This window comes from Sus scrofa, chromosome 17, assembly GCF_054392235.1.
Source record: "Sus scrofa isolate SSC_HxYL_T2T_F1_AM1 chromosome 17, Sscrofa_HxYL_maternal_Yorkshire_Landrace_v2.0, whole genome shotgun sequence".
Lineage (NCBI taxonomy): Eukaryota > Metazoa > Chordata > Mammalia > Artiodactyla > Suidae > Sus > Sus scrofa.
Genome location: NC_139399.1, coordinates 20,976,413 through 20,997,344, shown reverse-complemented (window position 1 = coordinate 20,997,344; position 20,932 = coordinate 20,976,413). Strand labels below are relative to the sequence as shown.

The following is a 20,932-nucleotide window of genomic DNA, read 5'->3' as shown; positions in this document are numbered from 1 at the left end:
GAGCTCTCCCTGCAGTTCTGACCCTGAAGTTATAGGGAAATTCTCATGTCCTCATAATACATTCCCCTTAGAGTGTTCCTATTACCTGCAAAGCAAAGAAGCTTAATTAATACAGAGTAGTAATTCCAAAGTGTGGGGTGGGAGAGGGGAAATTAATGATTGAACTTTGTGTTTATACAGCTCAAGGAAAAAAAAATTTTTTTTTTTTTTTTTTTTTCCTGTAGAAAAGACTGATCAGTGGTCTCCTTGTTCCAGGATGGCTGACACAGTTTTCAGCACAAATCTTCAGCTGCATTTCGGGTTCAAAAGACTTTTGTGGCCAGCCTGGGAAGCACATCACCATTTACAACATTGTTTCTAAGGGAGACACATTCCAAGATCCAAACAATGAATTTATAAAGAACGTTTGGCTTCCAGGAGGGATGAGCTGACCCAGCTGTACCCTGAGGGTTGTCTACCCATTAACCCTTAGTCCCCCATTCACCCCAAAAAGCCTGGGGACCAACTCTGGAGGGCTGGAGTGTGTGTGTTGGGGGGCGGGGAGTGGGAATTGCGATCAGAGCAGGGGAACAGCTAAGGCTCCCCGCATTTAGGGTGCTCCAGGGCTTCCTGTGCACTGAGAGCCCCTGGAGGTCTAGGGATGGCTAAGAGGGGGAGGTGAGAAGAGGACAAAGAAACTTGCCCTCCTTCACATTGCTGTCACGTCTGCCACCCTGCGAAGTCCAAGGGGCCTTGCTCAGCTCAAACCCTTTTTGGAATAAGCAGGTGTTAGAAAAAAAACCCACTTCCTCCGCCTTGCTCAGCTCAAACCCTTTTTGGAACAAGCAGGTGTTAGGAAAAAAAAAAAACCCCACATCCTCCGCTTGAAGAATCCACGACGCTCGAGTGGCCTTCTCAGGGCAGCGTGACTGTACTCTGGAAGTGGCTGTCACCGCCCGGCGCGTCGGGCCAAGACCTCGTCCCTTTCGGAGAGGGGCCGCGGAGAATGGGGAGAGGTGAGCTAGCTCATCTTCCCCACCCCCTCACTTCTACCCCGCCACCCAAAGCCGGAAGAGGCGCTGGCAGCCGGAGCCCCGACTCGCGGGCGGGGAAGGAGGGGACGCGCAGCCACAGCTTTGTCTGGGAGGGAGGGGAGAAGCCCCGCCCCCCCGGGGGGGGAGGGAGGGAGGGCGGGAGTGGAGGGGGAAGAAGAAAGGCGAGGGCTGTGGGGTGGGGGTAGAGAAGAGCTAGAGAAAGGCGGGGAGGGAGGGCGGTCTGACCCGAAAGGGGCAGATAAAGGCAGAGGGGCGGGCGAGCGAGGAGGGGCTGGGGGTGGTGGTGCTAAGGGGGCGGGGCGCCCGACCCCCAGTTGCGCGGCTGCAGCTCTCTCAGCCCGGCTGGAAGTGAGCCGGGCTCGCCGACCGCTGGCCGAGCAGCCCCCCAAACCCGGCCGAAGCACTCCCACTTTCCAACTCCACGGTCCCCGCAGCGCGCGCGAGATGCAGCCGGCTCGGGACGCAGGCAAGGTTCCGGGCGCTGGGCGCGGGGAGCGAGGCTCCGGGGGCGAGTTGCGGGGCGCGAGGTGTGGTGCACTGGGCGGCCCTCTCTCCTCTGTCCCTCTTCCGCCTCGCCGAAAGTTTTCCCGCGGTGTCCCCTGTCCCGTCCAAGTCAGCCCCTCAGTCCTGGTCTGCCGCTATTCTCCTCCCTCCTTCACCAGAGGCTGGGGGTTCCCGGGCGTGCGGACTCCCCAGGGGCAGCGAGGGCGCGGAGCACCAGCCCGCCCTCCTTTCGCCGGAGAAAGTTGTGGCTCCGGGCTCGCCTCCCCCTCCGACCTTTGGGGGTCCATCCTTCTCTCCGGGCCAAGGGCGACGTCAGGAAGGCACTCCCGCCCCATCCCCGAGGTCCCTAGGAAACCCTGGAGAAAAGGTGCTGGGTGGCAGGTGCCAGGATGGCAGGCCCCGACAGCCCTGGAGGGTGTCCGACCCCAATCTTGTCTCCTTCTAACCCGTTCAAGGCACGTTTCGCTGGAGGGTTCCAGCCTAGAGCAGGGCGCTAGACGCCTAGGGGCCCTGGGTCCTCGTGGCACTTCCTCTTTGCCGGCTCCCGGGCCGCCTCCAGAGTTGATATCCGAGGTCGTTGGGAACCTCTGCGTCTTCTCTCACCCGAGAGGCAATTGCTTTGGGCCGACCGGGCCACTTCTGCATTTTGAGCGCCTGCGTTGTACTCAACTCCTAAGCTGGCAGAGCCCTGGGGACAGCAGAGAGGCGTGGTGGTCTGACCGGGGAGACAGAGGGTGGGTTCAATCTTCCTGGGGCTCTTTGTGGGCCCTGGGTTGTTCACCGCACCTTTGCCCCTCGGTGGCAGGAGCTGAGCGCCAGGCTTCTGAACGCTGCAATGCACTTTATTCCCAGGTGGGCGGAATCTGGGTCCCTAGAACTTATACTCCCAGAGAACAGAGGCCGTTTCTACAGCTGGATAGGTGTATAGTAAGTACTTTACATGTAATGAATGAATGAATGAGCCAATGAACTGACAAATAACAATTCCTGTCACAGTTGATCTTAGTACAATGGGAGGAAAGAATTAGAAACAATGATTCTTTTAAACAGCTGTGGGACAGAGCCTGGGCCTTTTTTCCAGAACAGCTGATTGAGGAATCCAGGGTTGGATTTATTTTACTCCTAAATTCACATTTACTTTACTTGGAACTTTTTCTGCAGGTGGTCTGAGGAATTATCATAGCTAAGCTATATTGTGTCCTTTGAGGAGAGCCCTTTTTAAAAAAAAAACTAAAGCAAAAACTTGTGTCCAAATGCAGTGTCAGTCTGAGAGGTGCCGGTTTGGAATCAAGAGACCCTGGAGTGGGGCCATGACTGTGGGCACCAGCTGTGCTTTCTCATTTGAATAGGCCAGCCTGATGCCTGGCAGCTGTGACAGTTCAGTGGGGTGGGAGTGGGGGGGTTGTACAAGAGGGCCTCAAATGATGGCTGAGCTTGGAGAGGTAGGGTAGCTTGAAAGAAGCTAGTTTTTGCCCTGGGAAAAGGAGATGGAAAGAGCATGCAGTCTGCTCAGGCAAATGGGAGTCTGTGCTGGTTCAGTTCATGATTCCCTGCGCAGAGTAGGCTGAAAGGTGAGTCTTGCTCCTCCTTCAGAAGATGGAAGAGCAGAGTTCTCACTGTGGCTCAGTGGAAACGAATCTGACTAGTATCCATGAGGATGTGGGTTCCATCCCTGGCCTTTCTCAGTGGGTTAAGGATCCAGCATTGTTGCTAGCTGTAGTGTAGGTTGCAGATATGGCTTGGATCCGGTGTTGCTGTGGCTGTGACTGTGGTGTAGGCTGGCAGCTGCAGCTCTGATTTGACCCCTAGCCTGGGAACTTCCATGTGTCTCAAGTGTGACCCTAAAAAGCAAAACAAACAAACAAACAAAAAAAACAAACCAAAAAACAAAAACCAGTGTAAGAGCAGATGTGGAATATTTAGGAGATAGGATATTTGGAGAGCAGCCTAGGCATTTTCCACGTTCCTCTGTCCTTATTTTTATTCATTTTTATGCTTGTGAAATCTGGTTAGAATGATGAGGGATGCCTTTGGGTGGCCTGGCTAAGAGGAGGATCGGGGTCCCTAGTCATACCCTCTTTCAGGGAGTACACTTGGCTGAGTGGGCCAGGGCCTGAGCCGTTTTTACCCGGTGCTGTTCTTCCAGCTGGCAGCATCCCCATCTTCCTGCGGATGGTCTCATTCTGCCCCAGAGTCCACTTCTCTGCATCTCTCCATGGCTTCTCTGTTTTAGGCTTCAGGTCCTCTCTCCAGGTTGTGTTATCTTAGGGGTTGGTCCCAGGTGGTAGACAACCCTACACCTTGCTTTCAATCCCTCATTTCTCCTCCTTGCTCTTGTATCCTGGCCTACCTGGAACTGATCGGTCCCTGGGTTTTGCTTTGGTTTCTTGGTCTATTTTCCGGTGCTCCAGAGCCAACCTTCTTGTCTGCCTTCCATGCGTGAGATGCTTAGGAATGGCCAAGAGAGGTGGTTGGAGAGGTGCCCAGGACCAAGTATCCTGGCACCTCTGCAGGAGTGCCAAGGGCTAGACTTGCCAGAAAGAGGTCCTGTCACCAAAGCACAAAAGGACCGGGGCCTAATTATTTCCTTCAGTCCTCTCTAGGATGCTTTTGGCAGGAAGTGTTCTCACTGGGAGGTGGGGTGAGGAGATGGGACCAGATTGTGAGAGAATCCCTCAGAGAGCCTGGGAGACTGGATGATCCCAAAACAGTCTCAGGGTTTATCTGCATTTCTCCTCCTCTACCCAGACTAAGAAACGGGGCAGGTCTCAGCAGTGTCCTTGGAATGGAACGTGACATCCAGTCTCTGTCTTCAAGCCATAGTTGTGGAGAGCTGCTCCAGCTGGGTTTATAAAACCAGGACAGGGATCCCCTCCCGTATCTCCCCGCCCCTCCCACCACTCTTCAGAATATGGTCCAGTTATTTACCCCAGTGACACACTGGGCTATTTAAACACCTCCCTGCCTCTCCCGAAGAATTTTAAATGAGTCCTTAAGGCTGGGTGAAGCTACCACAGGCCCATGATTACTGGTTTCATTTATTTGGCTGTTTGAGGGTTCCCACGGGGGATGTGGTAGGGAAGGCGGAGGTTGGGAGGCAGAGGAGAAACAGGGCACAAGGAACAGGAACATCCTCCAGACTTGATTGGCTAGGTGGCCAGGGGGTCATTTTTATTTTTATTTTTATTTTTATTTTTTGCCATTTCTTGGGCTGTTCCCAGGCTAGGGGTCGAATTGGAGCTGTAGCCACTGGCCTATGCTAGAGCCACAGCAACGCGGGATCCTTATCCCACTGAGCAAGGCCAGGGATCAAACCCGTAACCTCATCGTTCCTAGTCAGATTCCTTAACCACTGAGCCACAACGGGAACTCCGTTGGGGGGTGGTGGTGTCATTTTTAATCATACCTGGGATGATGGACTTTGGAGCCTGTAATCACAAGTCGATGCAGCTGCTTGCCAATGACAGCTTGAGGCTGTGGACCTCCTGCCCAAGACAGCTGTGACTGAACCAGAGAAGGCAGCCTCTCACCAAAGAAGCGGGTAGGGGAGTTCCTGTCATGGCTCAGTGGTAATGAACACAACTAGAATCCATGGGGACGTGGGTTCCACCCCTGGCCCGTCTCAGTAGGTTAAGGGTCTGGTGTTGCCGTGAGCCGTGGTGTAGTCACAGACGCGGCTTGGATCCTGCGTTGCCTTGGCTGTGGTGTATGAGGACAGTGGCAGCTCAGATTCGACCCTTGGCCTGGGAACCTTCATGTGCCAAGAGTGTGGCCCTAAAAATAAAAAAATGGGGGGGGGGAGGGAAGGGCATTTGTTTAATTCTGGTGGGATCAGCAATGACTTAGAATGGCTTTTCCTATTCCTTCTATGGACAAAAGTTAGCAAAAAGATACCTTATATTTCCTTGGACGGGTTAACCCAAAGTGATTTGGCAAATAGGTTTGCTTTTACCAGCACGGCACTTTACCCATAGTGTTAGTTAGATTAACTGCTCTTTTCTATAAGAGCATTTTTTTTAAATGAAGTGTTGGATTTGGAGTTTGGATGGCATGCAGATTTTCTAGCTTCATGGTATTCAGCAATGGAATAGATGCTGTCAACATCCTTCTCCCCATATTCCCTTTACCTCAACCAATGACTGATGGGAGAAAGTGTAAAACTACAGCAGCTCCCTCACCTCTGTTTTGGGATAACTTTGGGGCATGTTTGATGCTGTCTTTTCAGAGTTGCCTAGTAGGGCCAAATCCCAGTTGCACACAGTAGTAACTGTTTCCCTTCATTGGCTGCCTTCCCTTCCCTGTTTTACTTTCTCACTCTCCTTCCCCTTGTACTTGAATTCTTGTCTCACAGTCAGCTTCTGGGGGGAAATCAACCCAGAGCTTTAGTCTGTGGTTAAAAAGTCACTTAAAGTCTCTGAGTCACAGTTTCCCCAACTCTGTGATGGCAGTGATAACTATTTTGCTGCAGTGTGTGCTCAGGCGCCCAGGGGCCTGGTGCACAGCAAGCATTCAGGCTCATTGAATAGCACAGAGAGCTCTCATGAGCTCTGGGAGTGGGTATTGCGTGGAACGTGAAGTCTAATGCTTAGGAGAGAAAGACATGGGGGGCACACACCTGACCATGACTGAGCTGGGATGTGACGGGTGATCTTAATTTCTGATTTTGTACACAGGATGAGGAGGATAAGGATTGTACCAGGTGTCAAAATTTGGGGTATGTTCAGCTCTGCCCTAAGCTGGCTGAATCACTGTGTATGAGACACTTTGGGGTTCATTTAAAGATGAGTGATGTATTTATGCCCTGGGTCTTTGAGGGCCTTGGTTTCTCCATCTCCAAGGCCAGGGATTAAGTGATTCCATAAGTCCCTTCAAGCCCTTGGTCTCGTTAGGGAGAGTTCACTGCATTCTTATTCTGTCCATACCAAGAAAACCTTTAACCAAAGAAAACCTTTCATGTGTCTATACTTAGGTTGCCTACCATGTGGCAGCCAGCACTGGGCCATCCTAGAGTTTTGCTATAGTCTTTCCTGCTGGCACAAGGGATTTCAGGAGAATTATCCCAGTAAAGTTCTGCCTTCGTTGTGTACCAGGCTCACTTAGTGACCTAGGCAGGATGTGTCACCAGAGGAGGCCTGGAGAGTGGGATAGAGGATCTGGTTTCCGATGAAAAGGATACTCCCCACTTTCCTTGAACCACTATGCAGTGTTATAGATGCCCAAGTGGATTCGAAGAAAAGTCCATGTGAAGAGAGTTTGTCTTCTTCTTCTTCTTCTTTTTTTTTTTTTTATGCCTCTTAGGGCTGTACCTACGGTATATGGAAGTTCCCAGGCTCTGGGTCAAAAACAGAGCTACTGCTTCCAGCCTACAGCACAGCTCAGGGCAACACTGGATCCCCAGCCCACCGAGTGGGGCCAGGGATTGAACCCGCATCCTCACGGAATCCAGTCAGATTTGTTTCCCCTGCGCCACAACGGGAACACCTGAGAGAGACTTCTGTTTGACAGAATTCGGCATTCTTTTTTTTTTGTCTTTTGTCTTTTTTTGTCTTTTGTTGTTGCTATTTCTTGGGCCGCTCCCGCGGCATATGGAGGTTCCCAGGCTAGGGGTTGAATCAGAGCTGTAGCCACCGGCCTACGCCAGAGGCACAGCAACGCAGGATCCGAGCCGCGTCTGCAACCTACACCACAGCTCCCGGCAACACCGGATCGTTAACACACTGAGCAAGGGCAGGGACCGAACCCGCAACCTCATGGTTCCTAGTCGGATTCGTTAACCACTGCGCCACGACGGGAACTCCGAATTCGGCATTCTTGGTCGAGTTTTACTCAGAATGCTTCATCAACCATCCTCCTGAGGGAGTTCCTGACTCAGCAGTTTCATCCATAGGCTACCTTATCCTAAAGATATAATTAGATATAATATAAGATATTATATCCTAAAGCTATAATCAGAAAAATATGTGCATGAAGGATGACCTGTGCAGCGTTGCTTATAATAATAACAAGAGCAAAAATGGAAACTAAATGCCTAGCAGTAGTGACCTTGTTTGTCATGGTTTACCTATATGGTAAAATACCACGTGACTACAAAAAAAGGTAGGCTATTGTGTGTCTGTTAACATGGGAAAATGATAGATTCCTAAAAAGGAAGTCACCAAACAATGTGCTATTTTTGTAAAATAGATCGTCCGTTTATATTTGCCTCTGGAAGGGTGTATGGCAAAATAGTAATAGCGATTGTCTCTGGGTGGTGAAGTTTTAGAAGATTTGATCTTAAAATTTTTCATATTAAGTATTTTCAATTTTTTATTCTGGTAAATTATGGACAATAAATAATTTCTTTTTTTACCCCCCCCCTTTTTTTTCCTTTTTAGGGCCACACCTGCAGCATATGGAAGTTCCCAGGTGAAGGGTTGAATTGGAGCTACAGCTGCTGGCCTACACAGCAACTCTAGATCCAAGCTGAGCCTGCAACCTACACCACAGCTCATGGCAACACTGAATCCTTAACCCACTGAGCGAGGCCAGGGATCGAACCTGCATCTTCATGGTTCCTAGTCGAGTTTGTTTCCGCTGAGCCACAATGGGAACTCCCCTTTTAAGCATTTTTAAGTGTACAATTCAGTGCTGTCACAGTCTGTTTAAGCCATATTATAACAAATGCAACAGACTGAGTGACTTACAGACAACAGAAATTTATTTTTCACAGTTCTGAAGGCTGGAAGTCTAATGTCAGGGTGTCAGCATGGTCAGTCCTCTTCCAGGCTGCAGACGTCTCATTATATCCTTACATAACCTAAGGGGTTTGGAAGGTCTGTGGGGTCTCCTTTCATCCCGTTCATGGCTCCACCTTCATGACCTAATCACCTCCCAAAGGCCTCACCTCCTAATGTCATCATAGGATTTCAGCATATAAATGTAGGGACAACACACACATTCAAACCATAGCCGTGGCTTTCAGTGCATTCACAGTATTGTATGACCATTACCGCTATTCATTTCTAGAACTTTTCCATCATCCCAAAAGGAGACTTTGTACCCATTAAACACTAACTCCTCATTTTTTCCCCCTCCCCCAGCCCCTGGTAACCTCCGTTATGCTTATTGCCTTTATGAATTTGCCCATTCTAGGTTGCTTATAGAAATGTGCAATAATTGTCCTTTAGTGGATCTCAATCTTTTTGCTTATCTGTATTTTTAAATTAAAAAAGTCTTTTATTTGTATAAGAAAAACGAAAGGAACAAGAAAACCCTGGGAGAGAGTTGTGGCATTTAGTCTCTGGTATTTTCATTTCAAGCTGGGCCACAAGGTCCTGGCCATTCTTGCTGTGTCCTCTGCCATCACCTGAGGCAGGGGTCAGCATCTGACCTCCATTTCGGCCTGGCAGGACAAAGGTAGATGGTCAGTGGGCCTCAGAACTGATCATATCTGGGGCTTGCTGGTTGCCGGCAGCTGGGCCTTAGGTCCCTGGCTGAATCTTTTATTTTTAAGGCCGCTCCTGCGGCATATGGAAGTTCCCAGGCTAGGGATTGAATTGGAGCTGCAGCTGCCAGCTTACCCCACAGACACAGCAACACTGGATCTGAGCCATATCTGGGACCTACACCTCAACTTGCACCAGTGCTGGATCCTCAACCCACTGATCGAGGCCAGGGATCAAACCTGCATTCTCACAGATGCTATGTTGGGTTCTTTACCCACTGACCCACAATGGGAACTCCCACCCCGAATCATCTCATCCAGGAATTTCTGTATTTGGGGTTGGGTTTGAGAGGGTGAACTTGGGGTTCACTGTGCCTCAAACCTGACTTCTGTTCTGCAGTATGTGAGGTCCAAATCAGGTGGATGTTGGGTTGTCGAGACCCTCTTCCTTAAAGATTGAGAACAAGAGCCTCAACCTTTCTATTTTGAGCATCCTTTCCATATTCCAGACCCTGTGGCTCAGTTCAACCTGCTAAACAGCCACCATGGCAGCCGTGGGTATTATTGACAGGCGGGGGTCAGCCTGGCTGGCATGCAGGGAGGACTTTGGTTGGCGGAGTCCACCAGACCCTAAATACTCTGGGGAGATGGGTGGTAGCCCCAGATAATTACGGCCCTCTTCCCAAAGCTCCATGTAGGCTCTGATAGTGGATTAGACAGACATCTAGAACAAGGACTGCTCTCTTGTGAAAGTAAGCGCATCAGTGGGGATATGCGCCATGGGGTGGGGCAGGGAGGCGGTGTGTTTGTGTGCTTCAGTCTGGTCTGAGCTGAGAGGAGGTCAGGAAGCTTTGGTACCCAGCAGTTGGGTACCAGTTTGTGTGGCTTTATTTAGGGGTCATGAGAGTGGCCCCGGTGGCTTTGATCTGGCATGTCTCGTTCTGTGGGAAATCCTTGAAGTTTGTCATTTAAGCAAGCTCCCAGAAGCGGCTGCCTGGCCCACCAGGGAGTTGGTGAAATAATGTAGGTCTGGGAGGGACAGATGGGCCCACGGTGCCCTCTGGGAGTGTCTTTACGGGGCCCTGCCTGTTTTCTGTCTGCTCAGTAGAAGGCTGTTCTTTTCATCCCAGGCAGTGAGGGAAGTGAAAAGGTTTTACAGAAATGGCCTTTGAAGGCCATCTTGAGAGTTCTGTTTTTCATGGTGCTGATTCTTCTTTAGGGTCAGTAGCAGGTTGCAGGGCAAGACAGAAGAGGCTGTGAGTGTGGTTTTGTGGAAAACTTCCTCTTAGCCTCCTGGAAATGTTCTGGAAACCCCTGGATGAGCTGGCTCTCCTGGGTCTGAGATCTGCTGTGTGAGGCTGAATTTTCCCACACATGTTGCAGGGCGTTAACAAGGTTAAAGCAGGGCGGCTGTCGGATGCCCGCAGGGGCTTCCCCAGCACACGCTGGACCCTTCCAAGGAGGAGCTGGCCCGCCTCGTGGGGTGGAGGAGGCCCGCGCTTGTGGCTCTTGCGCTGCCTGGGCTGGGTAGCGAGGAGGGGAACCCCCAAGATCTCTGCATTCAAAGCTCCGAGGGTCAGCCTCTAGCACCAAAAAAGGGAAGAAGCGTTGGGGTTCCCTTAGGAAGGGGATGTGAGGTCAGAGATGAGGCTCAGAAGAGCCGTCAGTAAACAGGAAGCGAGGCCAGAGAGAAACCTGTGCTGGAGGAAATGGGGAACTGGACGGGCCTCGTCACCTGCCCCATTGGACAAGCCAGGAGTCCCCTGGAGCTGATGGCCAGGGGGGCTGGGAGCACGAGGAGTGATGAGGACCTTGGTCTCTCCCTGTGGGAGGGGGCTCCACTTAAATATCATAATTATTGCACTGGAGGAAAGCTGAATTTGCCCTTCTGGAGGGAGGACTTTAAATACCGGTAAAAGAGGAGTTCCCGTCGTGGCGCAGTGGTTAACGAATCCAACTAGGAACCATGAGGTTGCGGGTTCGGTCCCTGCCCTTGCTCAGTGGGTTAATGATCCGGCGTTGCCCTGAGCTGTGGTGTAGGCTGCAGACGCGGCTCGGATCCCACGTTGCTGTGGCTCTGGCGTAGGCCGGTGGCTACAGCTCCGATTGGACCCCTAGCCTGGGAACCTCCATATGCCGCGGAAGCGGCCCGAGAAATAGCAAAAAGACCAAAAAAAAAAAAAAAACCAGGTAAAAGAGCCCTGGGTTGTGAGAAATGCAGGTCAGAGTGGTCTCCCTGGTCTGATGTGCCCGCACTGACTTTCCACGCTTTCCTCGTGTCAAGTGGGTCGCACTAAATGTCGCACTTTGTTGAGTTTTTATCCTGGGAGGGGGCACATCTTGGCAGGGCCCCTCTGGTTGAAGGTGGTGCTGCTGCTACTTTAGGGGTGGCAGAAATGACCAGCCCTTCCCTGGGGGCCTGTGGACATGGGAGGGTTAGCTTTCTAGGTCTTTGGATGCTATGAGCTGGCGTCTAAGTGCTACACACACACACACACACACACACACATGCACACACACTCCCTCTCTCCCCCACACATTCCCTCACACACCCACACATTTATATGCACACTTACACACCCTCACACTCACGTTGTACCATTTATACACACACTCTCTTCCACATCTGTACCTATACATTTACTTACATACATTCTCTCTCTCTTTCTCTCTCTCTCTCTCTCACACACACACACACACACACACACACACACAGACTTTTCTTTCTGGAGTTTTTGCTTCCTTTATTTGTCCTATTGCATCATCCCTGTTTATCTGCTGTGAGGCTAAGAGCTTTTGGATTTCCTTCTAAATATCCATCCAGAAGGTCAAAAGCTTGTGGATGTCGGTGGGACTTCCTATAAACAAGTAGTTGCTCAGCTGGGCCTGTGAGGTGATTGTTTCACTGGGTGATTGTTGGGACTCTCCAGGTTGCTCACCTGGCTGCTGGCGTGGGAGTAGGAGGCAGGCCTTTCTGGCAGGAATCCCAGGCCCATTTCCTCAGCTCTTCCCCAGCCCCACTGGGGAGTTGAGACTGTTTCCAGAAGGCCTGAATAGGAAGGGCCAAAGCACAATTTGGCAGTGGAAGGAGCTGAGGCTTTGCAGACCACGCTGCCGGCAGGAGGGAGCCCAGCCTGGCCACCTGCTACATCTCAGGCCCTCATCTGACAGGTGGGCCGGGAAGGGGCTGCCTTCTGGGATAGGAGTGAGGTTGCCTGTCAGCAGGGGCCTCATACCTGTTGTCAGTTGGGCCCTCAGACTTTTTCCAGGAGGAGGAGGGGCAGGCGGTCTGGGGCGGGGGGGGGCTCTGTGAGTGGAAGGGGTAGCTTGTTCCTTAGACGGTGAGATGTGTCTGGGGGTTCATGGCTCTGTGACATTGCTAGTACCTGGATCCCTGGATGGAATCTCCACCCATGGCCCCTGCAGGGTCTGCTTTTCCTGCAACTTGTCTGCTGGGCCTGTCACTGACTCACCTGCCTTCTTTAGGGCCCCAGGGCTCACTGTGACTGGCACGACCTACTCAGAGCCCCTTGTGTCCAGCGCTTATCCAGGGCATCACAGGAGGAGCACTGGTTTCATGTCAGCTCCGTGACCTGGGACAAATCGCCTAACCTATGGGACCTTCAGTTTCCTCTTATATATTTAGTTATTTATTTTTTGTCTTTTTAGGGTCACATCTGAGGCATATGGAAATTCCCAGGCTAGGGGTCGAATCGGAGCTGCAGCTGCTGGCCTAAAAACACCACAGCCACAGCAAAGCCAGATCCTTAACCCACTGGGGATCGAACTCGTGTCCTCATGGATACTAGTTGGGTTCATTACCACTGAGCCACAGTGGGAAATCCCTTCTCATCTTTAAAATGATGAAAATAAAGCCTTCCCTGTGGGTTCTTCTAAGCAATAAGAGGAAGCTTCTCGAGTCTTGTCAGCAGCACCAGCAGCCCTTGGAAGCCTGTTAGGAATGCACATGCTCAGACCCCATTCCAGAAGAGCTGAATCTGAAACCAGGAGCGTTGAGGATCAGTAATCTGTATTTAATGAACCACTGGGGGATTCTGATACACACTTCTCTAGAACGTGGCCACATTCAGTGATTTTTAGCTGAAAAGTCTTTCTTCACCTTTATCTCAAGAGAAGCTGGAACTTAAATGGGGGTTCTGCTTTGCAGCAGACAGTCCTGGGTTTGAACTCTAGCTCTGCCTCTTCCTGGCTGTGTGTCTTTGGACATTGTAGTTACTTCACTTCTCTGTGCCTCGGTCGCTTCATCTACAATTGAGGATATTAAGTTTTCTTTCTTCATGGGGTTGTTGTGGGGATTCCATGGGTCAAAGCAGGTAATAGCTAGCCCAGAGTAAGCTTACATTTCTGATAGCTGTCTTTGGTTCACATGTGTTTTTTCTTATTTGCATAATAATAAGAGTGTGATAGTTCTGTTCTCTCTTTGTGGGGGAAACAGGTGACCAGGGCCTCCTTGGACTAGTTGCCCACAGGTTCTCTTGAGCTAAGTAAGCCCTTTCCTCCCTGCCTCAAGTGCCATCCCCGCTCAGAGAGCACAAGCCAACCTCTTTCCAAATACCTGCCCCTCCCTTTTCCTTAATTTCCAACATCCTTTTGGGGTGAGGAGGGGGCAACGCTTTGTATTCACAGTCACAGTAAAGCTGAGGAAGTGGAGTCCATAAACCCAGCATGCTTGACCTTAACTCTCCCTATGGTGCTGAGCAGAGTGACTGGGAGAGCCCTGTGGGTGGCTGACTGCCCCTGCCCCCCACCCCCCAGTGTGGGGAAGGGGATGGAAGAGGAACACGGGGCTTGGTTAGTAAATGAGCCTTTAACTGAAGAGAGCAAGCAGATGGAAAGCTAAGTATGGTGTTTCCTTCCCAGGCAGCCAGAGTTTTGCCCACGTCCGGGTCGGGCTCAGGTGGAATCTCCTGTAATCTCTAGATCTCGGCAGGGCCCCAGGCTGCAGCTCATCTCCTTCCTTGCATGGCGCAGTAGGGCTGGGGTTTCCTGTTTGCCACTGACACTTCTTCCTGCCCTGGTACCAGGGGGCTGAAGTGCAGGGGGTGGGGGTCAGAACTCTCTTCTCTGTCGCCGATTGGCTACACAGCAGGGTCCCTCAGGAGACTGAGGCAGCATGAAGCACTGTCAGACAACTTTCTTCTCTAACCCTGGGGCTCCCCAGATTGTCCCCAGAGGGCTGGGCCGGGCAGAGTTCAGAGAAGAGTCGGGGAGAGGCCCCAAAAGGGGAAGCTGCAAGCCTCTGGCTAGTGTTTTCTTTGCATCTGGGGCCAACAGCTAGCTTCCTGCTTCTGTGATGTGATGCCCTGGGTTTGTGGACCCCTCGCATTAGTTCTGCCTGCAGACACTGACCCTCTGGAATGCTCTACCCTGTCGCCCTCTTTCCTATGAAATATTAGTAATGGGGGGGGTGCTAAAGACTCAACTGATTTATTTGTAGAAAATTCTGTTCCTTCCCTGTTGAAAGGCTGCATTGAAGACACTGGGGGGTGTCCTCTATCCCCATCAGATTTCATGGTGTTTCTCAGTCCTGGCTGTACATCAGCATGACCTGGGGAGCCTTTAAACATTCCTGGACCTCTTCCCAGAGGGTCTGATGAAATCGGCCTCAAAATCAGGAATTTAAAATCAACCCCCTCCCCCGCCCCCACTCCAGGAGTGTCTAGCGTGCACCCAGAATTAATTAGAACCTCTGAGACATCATGCATCTCAAGGTCAGCGATTCCTCCTTCCCACCTTGGTTTCAGCTGAGACCTTGTCAAGTTCATGACCCTCTCACTGGTCAAGGGTGGGCTCTGTGGGGTTGACCCCTTGGAATGCTTTGCGCAGTAAACCCTGCCCCCTCCCAGCCTGTCTCCCTCTCCTAGGTGTCCCTCCTTGGAGACTGGGACTGTTCCCCACCCCCACCCTACCCAGGGCGCTGGGGTGGGGGCCTGGCTCCTGTGATGCAATCAGGAAGACTGCTTAGGAAACAAAACCCCAGAAACCACCAGGGGAGGTTCTTCATCTTACTCTGGACTTTCCTGCCAGGGGCTGCCCACCTTTCTGTTCTGTATTTGCCTGCTGGGGACTTTCCAGTTGATCAGTAAGATGAGAGACCCTTAGTCTCCAGGCTGGAACAGAAACTGTGTAGGACTTGGCCGGCTTGTAGGGCTGTTTCGAGACCAGATGCATAATTGCCATGTGTTTTCCGGGTTCCTTGACAGTAAGGGAGTGAGGGCACAGGAGTTTGGAGGGCCCAAGAGCTCAGAACAACAGAGGAGATTCTGCTCTCCTTGAAGAGAGCTTTGGTTGCCTTTCCACTTCAAGCTTCCTTAGGATTTAATGTTTGCCCTCACAGGAAGCAGGGCTGGTTCATTCAAGGCCCCCCCTTATTTATTCTTGGGGAGGCTGGAAACACCTGTGAATGGGGAGTCTGTGAAAAGGAAGAGGAAAGGATCCTTTGTGTAGCAGCTGCAGGGTTTTGACTGGTCTGGAGCTCGGGCAGGCCTGTCCCCACTCCTGCAGCTCAGCGATGCACCTCGCCTGGCCATCCTGCGTGGGCAGCTGTTCCCTCCAGCTTGAGAGGAGGGAAGAGCCAGGAGCTGCTTCAGGCCCTAATGTGGGCCAGGTGTAATGGACAATGCTGTCACCCACCCAGATCCCCTTTCTCTGTTGCATGTTATGGGTGTGGACTGCTGACAGGTCTTAGCTGGTCTACAGCATGACTAGGTGCCAAGGAGTCTCAGGTCCCCACTTAGCTGCTCCCTGTTTTGTTTTGTGTTTTTTGTTGTTGTTGTTGTTGTTGTTGGGCCACGGGTGCAACATATGGAAGTTCCCAGGCTAGGGGTTGAATTGGAGCTGCAGCTGCCAACCTACACCAGAGCCACAGCAATACGGGATCCAAGCTTCGTCTGGACCTGCATCACAGCTCAAGGCAACACCAAATCCTTAACCCACTGAGCGGGGCCAGGGATCAAACCCACCTCCTCATGGATCCTAGTCGGGTTTGTTACTGCTGAGCCACACGGGAACTCCTGCTCCCTGGTCTTGAGAATTGCTCCTGCAGAGAAATGCCCGGGCACTCACCCCCTCTCCCAGGGTGGCTCTCAGCCAATGGCTGCCTAGCCCAGGGTGCAGAGGTCTGGCTTGCTCTTCTCAGGGTGGGACAATCCAGTGGAGTTATTCACACCCTCAAGCTCCCGTGGGAGCAGGCTGGGGCTGGGCTCCAGCTGAACCCGTGTCACTCCCCAGCTCCTTCTCCAGCCCCTCCTCCTCCCCTTACTTATAAGTTTCCCCTGAAAACACTTCCTCAATAACTCGTATACACAAGAATTCCAAGATTTTTTTTTGTTTTTTGCGGCCTGTGTAAGTTCCCAGGCTAGGGGTTGAATCGGAGCTACACCTACACCATAGCTGGCCTACACCACAGCCACAGCACCAGATCCAAGCCATGTCTGCAAACGCTGCATCCTTAACCCAATGAGTGGGGCCAGGGATTAAACCCAAATCCTTATGGATACTAGTGAGGTTCATTACTGCTGAGCCACAGTGGGAACTCCAGAATCCCCAGTTTTGACCTCTGCCTCAGGACTCCCCTGACCTAAGGCAGCAGGTTAGCTTTCCTTGGGCTGACTGCTGATTCTACTGTCTCCCTTGAAGAATTAATAATAAGAATGGGAATATCGGCAGGACAGAGGCACAGCCTGGGAGCCGAGGGTCCCATCAGAGGAAAGAAATCCCAAGTGGATGGTTTCTGTGTGGTGGTAAGTGTTTTGATGAAGGGTAGGCTGAGGTGTGAGTGCCTGTGCCCAGGGACAGTGGGGACAGGTGTAGGGGGCTCAGTTTTGGGACAGGGTCTAGGGAACATGCGAGTTTGCTTAGGTCTGAGAAGGAGCGTGGGCACACTCAGAGCAGGGGAAGCAGGCCCAGGAGGTTCTTTGCAGCTGGGTTGTCATCATCTTCGGTGGCTTGGGAACCTTCCCTTTGTCAAGACATTCTCTTGGATCTTAAGGAAGGCTGTAGCCTCGTGTTGTCTTGGGAACAGGCAGGAAGTAATGGAGGGCTCTTCATAGGGGGCAGCTGGGTTCCACTGATAAGCTGCATGGCATCACCCAGGCATTTAATGGAGCTGAGGAGAACCCAGAACATTCTCCCAGGGTGTGAAGTTGGTGCAAGAAGAGAGGACTGACTAGTTTGGTGGTTTCAGCTGGTCGACAGCATGACTAGGTGCCAGGGAGTCTCAGGGCCCCACCCAGCAAGCCCAACAGTCTTCACATCTCCAGACATTTTAGCAGACATGCTTTGTAGTTAGTTACCATTCAGTATATGTTTTATCTTTTCAAGTTTTTCTGAAGAGAAGTTGTATGGATTTAGAATTCCTGAGAAAAGTGGCCATGTTCACAGAGGGTTTCTGTAAACTTAAAAACGTTGTAGATTTCTGAAGAGCTGCTCCACGTCAAAAATTATTTCTCTCGGAGTTCCCGTGGTGGCGCAGTGGTTAGCGAATCCGACTAGGAACCATGAGGTTGCAGGTTCGGTCCCTGCCCTTGCTCAGTGGGTTAAGGATCCCGCGTTGCCGTGAGCTGTGTGTGGGTCGCGGACGCGGCTCGGATCCCGCGTTGCTGTGGCTCTGGCATAGGCTGGTGGCTACAGCTCCGATTAGACACATAGCCTGGGAACCTCCATATGCCGCGGGAGTGGCCCGAGAAATGGCAAAAAGACCAAAAAAAAAAAATTATTTGTGTCAAATCTGCCCTTTCATTCCTGCCCCGTTCTTCCCCTCACCTCCTTTTTCCCGGGTGGGAAGCGATGAGCTGTTTCGGTCCCGTGCCCTGGAGGCTGGCACGTGCGGGAAGCCCCGCCCTCTTCCGCATCCTGCTTTCTCCTCCTCTAAGAGGCAGCGGAGATCAGTTCTGTCAAAGCAGTGTGGATGCGATGCTTGGAAAGGATCTTTACAAGGCAGGTTGGAGTCCAGGAGGGCTTCATAAATTATTGTAGTAACAGAGCAGACCAGAGAACGGCAACGGCTGGCTGAGCCAATCCCTCACTTCAAGACTGTAGATATTGGCAGGCGCCCTTGGCGGAAGTGTCCAATTGAATCCACATTCCAGCCCCATCCGCCGTCTTCCTCTTACCCTTCCTCGGGTGAGGAACAATACTCTGTTTAAGGAATATTAGACCGAACTCTAAGTTTCCGGCCTTTTGTTTTCTCTGCACTGTGTTTACCTTAACATGTATGTAAATTTAGCTGGCTTTTTTTTTTTTTCCTCTCTCCAGCTGGCTGGAGGCAGCCGGTGATTTGTGGTGATGGTTGGAGAGTTTACGAAGACCAGAGCAGATTTGTTCCTGAGATAGGCAAAGGAGGAGTTGGGTCCTAGAATCGATTATCTGTAATTTCAGGTCAACAATGTGATAGGCTATATATTTTCCTAACATTCCTAACCCAAGGAATGTAAAAGTAAGGAAAAAAGGGGGGAGACGTCAAGCTGGAGACAGATTGGGTCGCACGAGCCTTTAGGTCTGATTTATAGCCATGGTCTTGGTGAAATCACCCAATAGGTAGAGAGTGACCAAGCTCTAGAGAAATTCTCATATTTGGGCCATCAGACTACCTGCTGATTTTTATCAATATGGTAATTAAAAATAGTGATGAGGGAGGTTGAAAATGTTTTCATAGTTTTATCGACTCTTTGTATTTATTTTTCTATAAACTATTTGTTCATATGCTCTGCACCATTTTCTATTGAGTGTAGTCTTTTTCTTACTGAATTATTAAAGACTTTTGCATATTAAGGACATTATGCTTTCATCATATGTATTGTAAATCCCCCTAATTTGTCAATTGCCTTTCAACTTAGGGTAAATTTTTTTTCTAAACAGAAGCTTAAAAATTTTGCAGATTGGTATCCAATTTTTTTTTTAATTTTATTTATTTATTTATTTATTTATGTCTTTTTGCTATTTCTTTGGGCCGCTCCCGTGGCATATGGAGGTTCCCAGGCTAGGGGTCGAATCAGAGCTGTAGCCACTGGCCTACGCCAGAGCCACAGCAACGCAGGATCCGAGCCACGTCTGCGACCTACACCACAGCTCACGGCAACACCGGATCGTTAACCCACTAAGCAAGGGCAGGGACCGAACCCTCAACCTCATGGTTCCTAGTCAGATTCGTTAACCACTGCGCCACGACGGGAACTCCTGGTATCCAATTTTTTATCATACTGTTTGGATTTTGGGTCTAATGTATATATATCTTACATTTCCTTCTAGCATTTTATTTTCTTTTTTAAAATTAGAGTTGATTTATGATGGTCTGTCAATTTCTGGGTCTGTCAATTTCTGCTGTATAACAAAGTATACAGTAGATATATATAGATAGATAGATATAGATATATATATAGATAGATAGATATAGATAGATATAGATAGATATATAGATATATAGATAGATATATACACACACACACACAAATATATATATATATACATTCTTTTTTTCACATTATCCTCCATCATGTTCCATCACAAGTGATTAGATAAAGTTCCTTGAACTATACAGCAGAATCTTGTTGCCAATCCAGCATTTTATTTTCTTAATATTTAATTAAAAATTCATTTGGTGGAAGAAGTAAGGTAGGGATTTAGCTTCCCCATCTCCCCCTTTCCAAAGGCCATTCAATTCAGCAACATTTTGTTCTATTCTTGTTTCCCTGCTGTTTAGAAAGGCAGTCCCCATTCTCAGTTCCCAAATATATTTGGGTCCGTTTCTGTACGGGATAGTTTCATTGGTCTGCCTGTTTTCCTCAAGTATTGTATTATTTTAGAAATTGTAAAGAAGACTTAACTTCTCTAATTGGTATTTTCAGTAAATTTAATTAAGAGGATGTGCTATCAAAAGGGAATTGCTTTCAGATCCAAAACAAAATTACCAAATGTAGGTTATGATGGAGGTAATGAAGGAAAGAGAGTCCTACAGAAAATCCAAACAGTGGGTTAGAAGATTAACAGGAGAATTCTGAGGACAGTAAGGAGGTGGAGCTTGTGAGTAAAAATTATATGAGACTTGGAAGAAAACTGCAAGCATATCATACGTATGTACATAGAGCTCTAGAGAGAAGCGCTAGAGACATTGCGGAAGAAAAGCTGAGAAAGGAAGGAAGAGAAGCAGTAATCAGAGTGAGACTAGAGCTTTTTGGTGACTGGAGAAAGACTCCAGTGTTTCGGATCAGGTCTGTTGTTGGCCTGGCATCACTTGTCTGATTTATACTCCATCCAAGCTTTGGAGTTGGCACTGGCTGGGGTCCCCTATGACTTGTGTAGTAAATCAAAGGCTGCTTTGGGTTTCCCTTCCTTGGGCTCCTACCACCAGCTCCTGGCTCTGCTGACCATGACCTGCTGCTCAAGGCCAAGTTCTCTTGGCTTCCAGGATGCTGGGTTTCCTGTTTCCCCTTTGCTTCTAGGGACTTTTTTTTCCCCTTTCCATCCCTAAGGATTTCTGCCCTTGGCCCTGCCCCTCAAACCTCCCTGTTTTCTCCCTGGTGACCTCAACACTTTCCTGACTTCCTCTCCCTCCATCGAGCCAGGACCCCTCCCCCCACAACCCCAGGAACTCCACGCTGTCACTCTCCTGGGCTGTAGACCTGGCTGTGCTTCTTGCCATCTGCATCGCAGGGTTCCATGGGCCACCTCAAACTCAGCCTGTGTTCCTCACATCAATGCTTGTGAATGTGGCTCTGCCACCTATGTTGCTGTCCTCACTGGCAGCCCAGCATCCTGCTGGACACTGCCTTTAACTTCATGTCAAATCTGGCCCCGTCCAGATCTTTTTATTGATGGATCATGCCTTCACTCCATCTCCATTGCCTGCTTCCCTGGGTTGGCCTCAGTTGGTCCCCTGCCTCGGTTTTCTTCTCCAATCCTTTCTCAAAGTAGAGAGTAAAGTGGGGTAATCCAAAATTTAAGTCAGATCACA

The 20,932-nt window shown here is 50.3% G+C and overlaps 1 protein-coding gene across 10 annotated transcripts in view; it reads left to right on the top strand.

The window, feature by feature from the left end:
* The first annotated feature begins 854 nt into the window (after positions 1–854).
* RASSF2 (Ras association domain family member 2) overlaps positions 855–20,932 on the top strand; it is a 49,228-nt gene continuing 29,150 nt past the window's right edge. For 5 of the 10 annotated variants that reach the window (XR_014832777.1, XR_014832776.1, XR_014832775.1 and 2 more), the window contains exon 1: positions 1,184–1,500. The gene's annotated coding sequence lies outside the window, so the exon portion shown is untranslated. Of the gene's footprint in view, positions 996–1,183; positions 1,501–2,390; positions 2,466–11,997; positions 12,133–20,932 lie in introns of those variants that run through there. The other 5 variants (XR_014832779.1, XM_085004432.1, XR_014832778.1 and 2 more) reach the window with 3 other exon arrangements.